This window comes from Triticum dicoccoides, chromosome 7B (assembly GCF_002162155.2).
Source record: "Triticum dicoccoides isolate Atlit2015 ecotype Zavitan chromosome 7B, WEW_v2.0, whole genome shotgun sequence".
In the NCBI taxonomy this organism is placed as follows: Eukaryota; Viridiplantae; Streptophyta; class Magnoliopsida; order Poales; family Poaceae; genus Triticum; species Triticum dicoccoides.
This window is the reverse complement of record NC_041393.1, coordinates 142,650,012-142,662,239: the sequence shown is the minus strand read 5'-3', so window position 1 is coordinate 142,662,239 and position 12,228 is coordinate 142,650,012.

The following is a 12,228-nucleotide window of genomic DNA, read 5'->3' as shown; positions in this document are numbered from 1 at the left end:
CCAGGGTGGGCCGCACGCCCCCTCTCCCTCTGGTCCGAATTGGACTAGGAGGGGGGGCGGCGCCCCCTCTTTCCTTTCCCCTCTCCCCCTTCCTTTCCCCCTCCTAGTAGGAGTAGGAAAGGGGGAGTCCTACTCCTACTAGGAGGAGGACTCCTCCTCCTTGGCGCGCCCCAAGGGGCCGGCCGGCCTCCCCCCTTGCTCCTTTATATACGGGGGCAGGGGGGCACCCTAGGACACACAAGTTGATCTACGGATCGTTCCTTAGCCGTGTGCAGTGCCCTCCTCCACCATATTCCACCTCGGTCATATCGTCGCGGAGTTTAGGCGAAGCCCTGCGCTGGTAGAGCATCATCATCGTCACCACGCCGTCGTGCTGACGGAACTCATCCCCGAAGCTTTGCTGGATCGGAGCCCGGGGATCGTCGTCGAGCTGAACGTGTGCTGAACTCGGAGGTGCCGTACGTTCGGTACTTGGATCGGTCGGATCGTGAAGACGTACGACTACATCAACCGCGTTGTCATAACGCTTCCGCTTACGGTCTACGAGGGTACGTGGACAACACTCTCCCCTCTCGTTGCTATGCCATCACCATGATCTTGCGTGTACGTAGGAATTTTTTTGAAATTACTACGTTCCCCAACAGTGGCATCCAAGCCAGGTTTTATGCGTTGATGTTATATGCACAAGTAGAACACAAGTGAGTTGTGGGCGATACACGTCATACTGCTTACCAGCATGTCATACTTTGGTTCGGCGGTATTGTGAGATGAAGCGGCCCGGACCGACATTACGCGTACGCTTACGCGAGACTGGTTTCACCGTTACGAGCACTTGTGCTTAAAGGTGGCTGGCGGGTGTCTGTCTCTCTCACTTTAGCTGAATCGAGTGTGGCTACGCCCGGTCCTTGCGAAGGTTAAAACAGCACTAACTTGACGAACTATCGTTGTGGTTTTGATGCATAGGTAAGAACGGTTCTTGCTAAGCCCGTAGCAGCCACGTAAAATTTGCAACAACAAAGTAGAGGACGTCTAACTTGTTTTTGCAGGGCATGTTGTGATGTGATATGGTCAAGATGTGATGCTATATTTTATTGTATGAGATGATCATGTTTTGTAACAGAAGTTATCGGCAACTGGCAGGAGCCATATGGTTGTCGCTTTATTGTATGAAATGCAAACGCCCTGTAATTGCTTTACTTTATCACTAAGCGGTAGCGATAGTCGTAGAAGCAATAGATGGCGTAACGACAACGATGCTACGATGGAGATCAAGGTGTCGCGCCGGTGACGATGGTGATCACGATGGTGCTTCGAAGATGGAGATCACAAGCACAAGATGATGATGGCCTTATTATATCACTTATATTGATTGCATGTGATGTTTATCCTTTATGCATCTTATCTTGCTTTGATTGACGGTAGCATTTTAAGATGATCTCTCACTAATTATTAAGAAGTGTTCTCCCTGAGTATGCACCATTGCGAAAGTTCTTCGTGCTGAGACACCACGTGATGATCGGGTGTGATAGGCTCTACGTTCAAATACAACGGGTGCAAAACAGTTGCACACGCGGAATACTCGGGTTAAACTTGACGAGCCTAGCATATACAGATATGGCCTCGGAACACGGAGACCGAAAGGTCGAGCGTGAATCATATAGTAGATATGATTAACATAATGATGTTCACCATTGAAACTACTCCATCTCACGTAATGATCGGACATGGTTTAGTTGATTTGGATCACGTGATCACTTAGATGACTAGGGAGATGTCTGTCTAAGTGGGAGTTCTTAAGTAATATAATTAATTGAACTCAAATTTATCATGAACTTAGTACCTGATAGTATTTTGCTTGTCTATGTTTGTTGTAGATAGATGGCTCGTGCTGTTGTTCCGTTGAATTTTAATGCGTTCCTTGAGAAAGCAAAGTTGAAAGATGATGGTAGCAATTACACGGACTGGGTCCGTAACCTGAGGATTATCCTCATTGCTACACAGAAGAATTACGTCCTGGAAGCACCGCTGGGTGCCAGGCCTGCTGCTGATGCAACTGACGATGTTAAGAATGTCTGGCAGAGCAAAGTTGTTGACTACTTGATAGTTCAGTGTGCCATGCTTTACGGCTTAGAACCGGGTCTTCAACGACGTTTTGAACGTCATGGGGCATATGAGATGTTCCAGGAGTTGAAGTTAATATTTCAAGCAAATGCCCGGATTGAGAGATATGAAGTCTCCAATAAGTTCTATAGCTGCAAGATGGAAGAGAATAGTTCTGTCAGTGAACACATACTCAAAATGTCTGGGTATAATAATTACCTGATTCAACTCTGAGTTAATCTTCCTGATGATAGTGTCATTGACAGAATTCTCCAATCACTGCCACCAAGCTACAAGAGCTTCGTGATGAACTATAATATGCAAGGGATGGACAAGACTATTCCCGAGCTCTTCGCAATGCTAAAAGCCGCGGAGGTAGAAATCAAGAAGGAGCATCAAGTGTTGATGGTTAACAAGACCACCAGTTTCAAGAAAAAGGGCAAAGGGAAGAAGAAGGGGAACTTCAAGAAGAACAGCGAACAAGTTGCTGCTCAAGAGAAGAAACCCAAGTCTGGACCAAAGCCTGAAACTGAGTGCTTCTACTGCAAGCAGACTGGACACTGAAAGCGGAACTGCCCCAAGTATTTGGCGGATAAGAAGGATGGCAAAGTAAATAAAGGTATATGTGATATACATGTTATTGATGTGTACCTTACTAATGCTCGCAGTAGTACCTGGGTATTTGATACTGGTTTTGTTGCTAATATTTGCAACTCGAAACAGGGACTACGGATTAAGCGAAGATTGGCTAAGGACGAGGTGACGATGCACATGGGAAATGGTTCCAAAGTCGATGTGATCGCGGTCGGCACGCTACCTCTACATCTACCATCGGGATTAGTTTTAGACCTAAATAATTATTATTTGGTGCCAGCGTTAAGCATGAACATTATATCTGGATCTTGTTTGATGCGAGACGGTTATTCATTTAAATCAGAGAATAATGGTTGTTCTATTTATATGAGTAATATCTTTTATGGTCATGCACCCTTGAAGAGTGGTCTATTTTTATTGAATCTCGATAGTAGTGATACACATATTCATAGTGTTGAAACCAAAAGATGCAGAGTTGATAATGATAGTGCAACTTATTTATGGCACTACCGTTTAGGTCATATCGGTGTAAAGCGCATGAAGAAACTCCATACTGATGGGCTTTTGGAATAACTTGATTATGAATCACTTGGTACTTGCGAACCGTGCCTTATGGGCAAGATGACTAAACGCCGTTCTCCGGAACTATGGAGCGAGCAACTGATTTGTTGGAAATCATACATACTGATGTTTGTGGTCCAATGAATGTTGAGGCTCGCGGCGGGTATCGTTATTTTCTCACCTTCACAGATGACTTGAGCAGATATGGGTATATCTACTTGATGAAACACAAGTCTGAAACATTTGAAAAGTTCAAAGAATTTCAGAGTGAAGTGGAAAATCATCGTAGCAAGAAAATAAAGTTTCTACGTTCTGATCGTGGAGGAGAATATTTGAGTTACGAGTTTAGTTTACATTTGAAACAATGCGGAATAGTTTCGCAACTCACGCCACTCGGAACACCACAACGAAATGGTGTGTCCGAACGTCGTAATCGTACTTTACTAGATATGGTGCCATCTATGATGTCTCTTACTGATTTACCGCTATCGTTTTGGGGTTATGCTTTAGAGACGGCCGCATTCACGTTAAATAGGGCACCATCAAAATCAGTTGAGACGACACCTTATGAACTGTGGTTTGGCAAGAAACCAAAATTGTCATTTCTTAAAGTTTGGGGCTGCGATGCTTATGTGAAGAAACTTCAACCAGATAAGCTCGAACCTAAATCGGAGAAATGTGTCTTCATAGGATACCCAAAAGAGACCATTGGGTATACCTTCTATCACAGATCTGAGGGCAAGATTTTTGTTGCTAAAATTGGATCCTTTCTAGAGAAGGAGTTTCTCTCGAAAGAAGTGAGTGGGAGGAAAGTAGACCTTGATGAGATAACTGTATCTACTCCCTTGTTGGAAAGTAGTTCATCACAAGAACTGGTTCCTGTGACAACTACACCAATTAGTGAGGAAGCTAATGATATTGATCATGAAACTTCAGATCAAGTTTCTACTGAACCTCGTAGGTCTACCAGAGTAAGATCCGCACCAGAGTGGTACGGTAATCCTATTCTGGAAGTCATGTTACTTGACCATGATGAACCTACAAACTATGAGGAAGCGATGATGAGCCCAGATTCCGTAAAATGGCTAGAGGCCATGAAATCTGAGATGGGATCCATGTATGAGAACAAAGTATGGACTTTGGTTGACTTGTCCGATGATCGGCAAGCCATTGAGAATAAATGGATCTTTAAGAAGAAGACTGACGCTGATGGTAATGTAACTGTCTATAAAGCTCGACTTGTTGCGAAAGGTTTTCGACAAGTTCAAGGGGTTGACTACGATGAGACTTTCTCACCCGTAGTGATGCTTAAGTCTGTCCGAATCATGTTAGCTATTGCTGGATTTCATGATTATGAAATCTGGCAAATGAATGTAAAAACTGCATTCTTGAATGGATTTCTGGAAGAAGAGTTGTATATGATACAGCCAGAAGGTTTTGTTGATCCAAAAGGTGCTAACAAAGTGTGCAAGCTCCAGCGATCCATTTATGGACTGGTGCAAGCATCTCGGAGTTGGAATAAACGCTTTGATAGTGTGATCAAAGCATATGGTTTTATACAGACTTTTGGAGAAGCCTGTATTTACAAGAAAGTGAGTGGGAGCTCTGTAGCATCTCTGATATTATATGTAGATGACATATTATTGATTGGAAATGATATAGAATTTCTGGATAGCATAAAGGGATACTTGAATAAGAGTTTTTCAATGAAAGATCTAGGTGAAGCTGCTTACATATCGGGCATCAAGATCTATAGAGATAGATCAAGACGCTTAATAGGACTTTCACAAAGCACATACCTTGATAAAATTTTGAAAAAGTTCAAAATGGATGAGGCAAAGAAAGGGTTCTTGCCCGTGCTTCAAGGTGTGAAGTTGAGTCAAACTCAATGCCCGACCACAGCAGAAGATAGAGAAAAAATGAAAGATATTCCCTATGCTTCAGCCTAGGCTCTATCATGTATGCAATGCTGTGTACCAGACCTGACGTATGCTTAGCAATAAGTTTGGCAGGGAGGTACCAAAGTAATCCAGGAGTGGATCACTGGACAGCGGTCAAGAACATCCTGAAATACCTGAAAAGGACTAAGGATATGTTTCTCGTATATGGAGGTGACAAAGAGCTAGTCGTAAATGGTTACGTCGATGCAAGCTTTGACACTGATCCGGACGATTCTAAATCGCAAACCGGATACGTGTTTTTATTAAACGGTGGAGCTGTAAGTTGGTGCAGTTCTAAACAAAGCGTCGTGGCGGGATCTACATGTGAAGCGGAGTACATAGCTGCTTCGGAAGCAGCAAATGAAGGAGTCTGGATGAAGGAGTTCATTTCCGATCTAGGTGTCATACCTAGTGCATCGGGACCAATGAAGATCTTCTGTGACAATACTGGTGCAATTGCTTTGGCAAAGGAATCCAGATTTCACAAGAGGACCAAGCACATCAAGAGACGCTTCAATTCCATCCGGGGCCAAGTCCAAGTGGGAGACACAGAAATTTGCAAGATACATACGGATCTGAATGTTGCAGACCCATTGACTAAGCCTCTCTCACGAGCAAAACATGATCAGCACCAAGACTCCATGGGTGTTAGAATCATTACTATGTAATCTAGATTATTGACTCTAGTGCAAGTGGGAGACTGAAGGAAATATGCCCTAGAGGCAATAATAAAGTTATTATTTATTTCCTCATATCATGATAAATGTTTATTATTCATGCTAGAATTGTATTAACCGGAAACATGATACATGTGTGAATACATAAGACAAACATATAGTCACTAGTATGCCTCTACTTGACTAGCTCATTAATCAAAGATGGTTATGTTTCCTAACCATAGACATGTGTTGTCATTTGATTAATGGGATCACATCATTAGGAGAATGATGTGATTGACATGACCCATTCCATTAGCCTAGCACTTGATCGTTTAGTATATTGCTATTGCTTTCTTCATGACTTATACATGTTCCTGTAACTATGAGATTATGCAACTCCCGTTTACCGGAGGAACACTTTGGGTACTACCAAACGTCACAATGTAACTGGGTGATTATAAAGGAGTACTACAGGTGTCTCCGAAGGTACATGTTGAGTTGGCGTATTTCGAGATTAGGTTTTGTCACTCCGATTGTCGGAGAGGTATCTCTGGGCCCTCTTGGTAATGCACATCACTATAAGCCTTGCAAGCAATGTGACCAATGAGTTGGTTACGAGATGATGCATTATGTAACGAGTAAAGAGACTTGCCAGTAACGAGATTGAACTAGGTATTGGATACCGACGATCAAATCTCGGGCAAGTAACATACCGATGACAAAGGGAACAACGTATGTTGTTATGCGGTTTGACCGATAAAGATCTTTGTAGAATATGTAGGAACCAATATGGGCATCCAGGTTCCGCTATTGGTTATTGACCGAGAATAGTTCTAGGTCATGTCTACATAGTTCTCGAACCCGTAGGGTCCGCACGCTTAACATTACGATGACAGTTTTATTATGAGTTTATAAGTTTTGATGTACCAAAGTTTGTTCGGAGTCCCAGATGTGATCACGGACATGACGAGGAGTCTCGAAATGGTCGAGACATAAAGATTGATATATTGGACGACTATATTCGGACACCGGAAGTGTTCCGGGTGATTTCGGAGAAAACCGGAGTGACGGAGGGTTACCGGAACCCCCCGGGAGAGTTAATGGGCCACATGGGCCTTGGTGGGAAGAGAGAGGGGTGGCCAGGGTGGGCCGCGCGCCCCCTCTCCCTCTGGTCCGAATTGGACTAGGAGGGGGGCGCCCCCCCCTCTTTCCTTTCCCCTCTCCCTCTTCCTTCCCCCTCCTAGTAGGAGTGGGAAAGGGGGAGTCCTACTCCTACTAGGAGGAGGACTCCTCCTCCTTGGCGCGCCCCAAGGGGCCGGCCGGCCTCCCCCCTTGCTCCTTTATATACGGGGGCAGGGGGCACCCTAGGACACACAAGTTGATCTACGGATCGTTCCTTAGCCGTGTGTGGTGCCCCCTCCACCATATTCCACCTTGGTCATATCGTCGCGGAGTTTAGGCGAAGCCCTGCGCTGGTAGAGCATCATCATCGTCACCACGCCGTCGTGCTGACGGAACTCATCCCCGAAGCTTTGCTGGACCGGAGCCCGGGGATCGTCATCGAGCTGAACGTGTGCTGAACTCGGAGGTGTCGTACGTTTGGTACTTGGATCGGTCGGATCGTGAAGACGTACGACTACATCAACCGCATTGTCATAACGCTTCCGCTTACGGTCTACGAGGGTACGTGGACAACACTATCCCCTCTCGTTGCTATGCCATCACCATGATCTTGCGTGTACATAGGAATTTTTTTGAAATTACTACGTTCCCCAACAGGAGACGCCATGAGGCTGCCTCATGGGGGGGACCCCTGTGGCTGCCTCCTCTCCACTATGGCCCATGAGGCCCATTAACTTTCCCGGGGTGGGGGGGGGGGTCCGGTAACCTCCCGGTACTCCGAAAAATCCCCGATCTTCTTCGGAACCATTCCGGTGTCCGTATATAACCTTCTAATATATGAATCTTTACTTCTCGACCATTTCGAGACTCCTCGTCATGTCTGTGATCTCATCCGGGACTCCGAACAAACTTCGATCACCAAAACACATAACTCATAATACAAATTGTCATCGAACGTTAAGCATGCGGACCCTACAGGTTCGAGAACTATGTAGACATGACCGAGACACATCTCTAGTCAATAACCAATAGCGGAACCTAGATGCTCATATTGGCTCCTACATATTCTAGGAAGATCTTTATCGGTCAAACTGCATAACATCATACGTTGTTCCCTTTGTCATCAGTATGTTACTTGCCCGAGATTCGATCGTCGGTATCATCATACCTAGTTCAATCTCATTACCTACAAGTCTCTTTACTCGTTCCGTAATGCATCATCCCGTAACTAACTCATTAGTCACATTACTTGCAAGGCTTATAGTGATGTGCATTACCGAGAGGGCCCAGAGATACCTCTCCAATACACAGAGTCACAAATCCTAATCTTGATCTATGCCAACCCAAAAAACACCTTCAGAGACACCTGTAGAGCATCTTTGTAATCACCCAGTTACGTTGTGACGTTTGATAGCACACAATGTGTTCCTCCGGTATTTGGGAGTTGCATAATCTCATAGTCAGAGGAACATGTATAAGTCATGAAGAAAGCAATAGCAATAAAACTAAAGGATCATTATGCTAAGCTAACAGATGTGTATTGTCCATCACATCATTCTCTAATGATGTGATCCCGTTCATCAAATGACAACACATGTCCATGGTCAGGAAACATAACCATCTTTGATCAACGAGCCAGTCAAGTAGAGGCATACTAGGGACACTCTGTTTTGTCTATGTATTCATACATGTACTAAGTTTCCGGTTAATACATTCTAGCATGAATAATAAACATTTATCATGATATAAGAAAATATAAATAACAACTTTATTATTGCCTCTAGGGCATAATTCCTTCAGTCTGGTACACATCATTGCATACATGATAGAACCTATGGCTAAGGCATAGAGAATGACTTTCTTTTTCTCTCTATCTTCTGCAGTGGTCGGGCATTGAGTCTGACTCAACTTCACACCTTGTAACACAGGCAAGAACCCTTTCTTTGACTGATCCATTTTGAACTTCTTCAAAACTTTATCAAGGTATGTGCTTCGTGAAAGTCCAATTAAGCGTCTTGATCTATCTCTATAGATCTTGATGCCCAATATATAAGCAGCTTCACCGAGATCTTTCATTGAAAAATTCTTATTCAAGTATCCTTTTATGTTATCCAGAAATTATGTATTATTTCCAATCAACAATATGGCGTCCACATATAATATTAGAAATGCTACGGAGCTCCCACTCACTTTCTTGTAAATACAGGCTTCTCCAAAAGTCTGTATAAAACCATATGCTTTGATCACACTATCAAAGTGTATATTCCAACTCTGAGAGGCTTGCACCAGTCCATAAATGGATCGTTGGAGCTTGCACACTTTGTTGGCACCTTTAGGATTGACAAAACCTTCTGGTTGCATCATATACAACTCTTCTTTAAGAAATCCATTAAGGAATGCAATTTTGACATCCATTTGCCAGATTTCATAATCATAAAATGCGACAATTGCTAACATGATTCAGACAGACTTAAGCATCGCTATGGGTGAGAAGGTCTCGTCGTAGTCAACTCCTTGAACTTGTCAAAAACCTTTCGCAACAAGTCAAGCTTTGTAGACAGTAACATTACCGTCAGTGTCAGTCTTCTTCTTGAAGATCCATTTATTCTCTATTGCTTGCCGATCATCGGTCAAGTCAACCAAAGTCCAGACTTTGTTCTCATACATGGATCCCATCTCAGATTTCATGCCCTTAAGCCATTTCGCAGAATCTGGGCTCATCATTGCTTCCTCATAGTTTATAGGTTTGTCATGGTCTAGTAACATGACTTCCAGAACAGGATAACCGTACCACTCTAGTGCGGAACATACTCTAGTTGACCTACGAGGTTCGGTAGCAACTTGATCTGAAGTTTCATGATCATCATCATTAACTTACTTACTAATTGGTGTAGGCATCACTCGAACTGATTTCTGTGATGAACTACTTTTCAATTCAGGAGAAGGTATAATTACCTCATCAAGTTCTACTTTCCTCCCACTCATTTCTTTTGAGAGAAACTCCTTCTCTAGAAAGGATTCATTCTTAGCAACGAAAATCTTGCCTTCGGATCTGTGATAGAAGGTGTACCCAACAGTATCCTTTGGGTATCCTATGAAGACGCATTTCTCCGATTTAGGTTCGAGCTTATAAGGTTGAAGCTTTTTCACATAAGCATCACAGCCCCAAACTTAAAAAAAACGACAGCCTAGGTTTCTTCCAAACACAGTTCATATGGTGTCGTCTCAACGGACTTAGATAGTGCCCTATTTAACGTGAATGCAGCCGTCTCTAAAGCATAACCCCAAAACGATAGTGGTAAATCGGTAAGAGACATCATAGATCGCACCATATCTAATAAAGTACGGTTACGATGTTCGAACACACCATTACGCTGTGGTTTTCCAGGTGGCGTGAGTTGCGAAACTATTCCGCATTGTTTTAAATGAAGACCAAAATCCGTAACTCAAATATTCACCTCCACGATCACATGGTAGAAACTTTATTTTCTTGTTATGATGATTTTCCACTTCACTCTGAAATTTTTTGAACTTTTCAAATGTTTCAGACTTATGTTTCATCAAGTAGATATACCCATATCTGCTCAAATCATCTGTGAAGGTCAGAAAATAACAATACCCACCGCGAGCCTCAACACTCATCAGACCGCATACATCAATATGTATTATTTCCAATAAGTCAGTTGCTTGCTTCATTGTTCTGGAGAACGGAGTCTTAGTCATCTTGCCCATTAGGCATGGTTCGCAAGCATCAAGTGATTCATAATCAAGTGATTCCAAAAGCCCATCAGCGTGAGAATGCATCTCGCCCTAACAGGGCATGGTATCCACTCTTAACGGGTTCCACATGGAAGAGCAACCCTTCAGACCTGTAGTTCTTCGGCTTCGAGTTTGGGTATCCTTCAGACTTGAATATCCTTTGGGTATCCTTCAGACTTGAATACGACTTCGAGTTTGATTTTTCCCGAGCTTCGTGCTTCTCGACTAGGATGATGCCTCGGAAAGTGGTGCTGCCTTGCTCAATGCGGCTTTTGTCCATCTGCATTTTGTGGAGCGTATCTTCGTAAATAAGGTTCAGCCCGCTGTCGCCATCCATGAGCACTTTGGTGAGCCAAAAGCCATCCACTATTGGGTTTAACACTAAGGCGGCTCGTGCTTGGACTGATTTGGCCCTTGGCTCATCGTCGACAGTGAAAGTTATCGCCATGTCATTCCAAGGATTTATTGCGGCTACCTGGTTGACTTCGGCAAGGTCGCGTAATGCCCTTTTGCGCCGGTTGTTGGAAGAAAACGTCTCGAAGATCATGAAAACATTGAGATCGACATCCTCCAAAGAATGCCTCTCTAGAGAGATGTTGGTGAGGATGGCCTCGCCGCTCTTAGCTACCTCCAGAGTAGCCAACATGCCCGAAGGCTGTGTGTTGGTTCGGTATTCGGCATCGTGTGTATCTGACAGGGCTTGTCGAGTAGTTCGTCGAGGACAGTTCTATGTCCCGTGAAGGATTTGATTTTCTTGTCAATGAGGTGATGATCAGGTGCCCCGTAAGGGTGCATCCTTTTTGTCCGTCCAGTGGGCTGCTTCAAGGCAGGAGGATCCCACTAGGCTGTCTGGGCTTTCCAGGAGCTTTCCATTGCGCAGTATTTCTGTACTATATATTCTAGATCTGCGAAGTGCAGTATGTGGTGATGGTTAAGGGCATTGAGGATTCCCTCGTCCATACAATTACGGCAAAAAACTGAAACCGCGTCGTCATCGCAGCAATCTTCAATCTTGTTTTTAAGAAGGAGGAATCTGGCCCAGAAGTGATGGACCGTTTCCTGATGTTGCTGTCGTACATCCATTAGGTCACATATGTCTGGAGAACCTGAATTGCTTGGAGAATATTGCTTGTGGTGGGTGGGTGGGCTAAAATCTGAACCCCGACCCACTATTGGATCCGGAGTTTGAAGAATCTCCGAGGCCACTAGGCTAGAACTAGGAGAGTCCTGGTGACTTTCAGGCTCACAGCCTGATTCTGTGTTTGGAGGACCTGTGGTCTCTTCCCGAAGATGGGTATCTGGCTTGCAGGGCTCGGAAAATCCAAACATATCTTGTTATCAACTTAGGGGGAGAAGTATTCTCGGCTTGTTCCTCCATGACCGCTACCAGATGGGTGATCGGCGGTGTCGTGGAATTAAAACGTCAGATATCCTAGTGTGAGGACTTAGTCGTGAGGCCAACGCATCTATGTGGTAGCTTGAGAGGGGCTGAG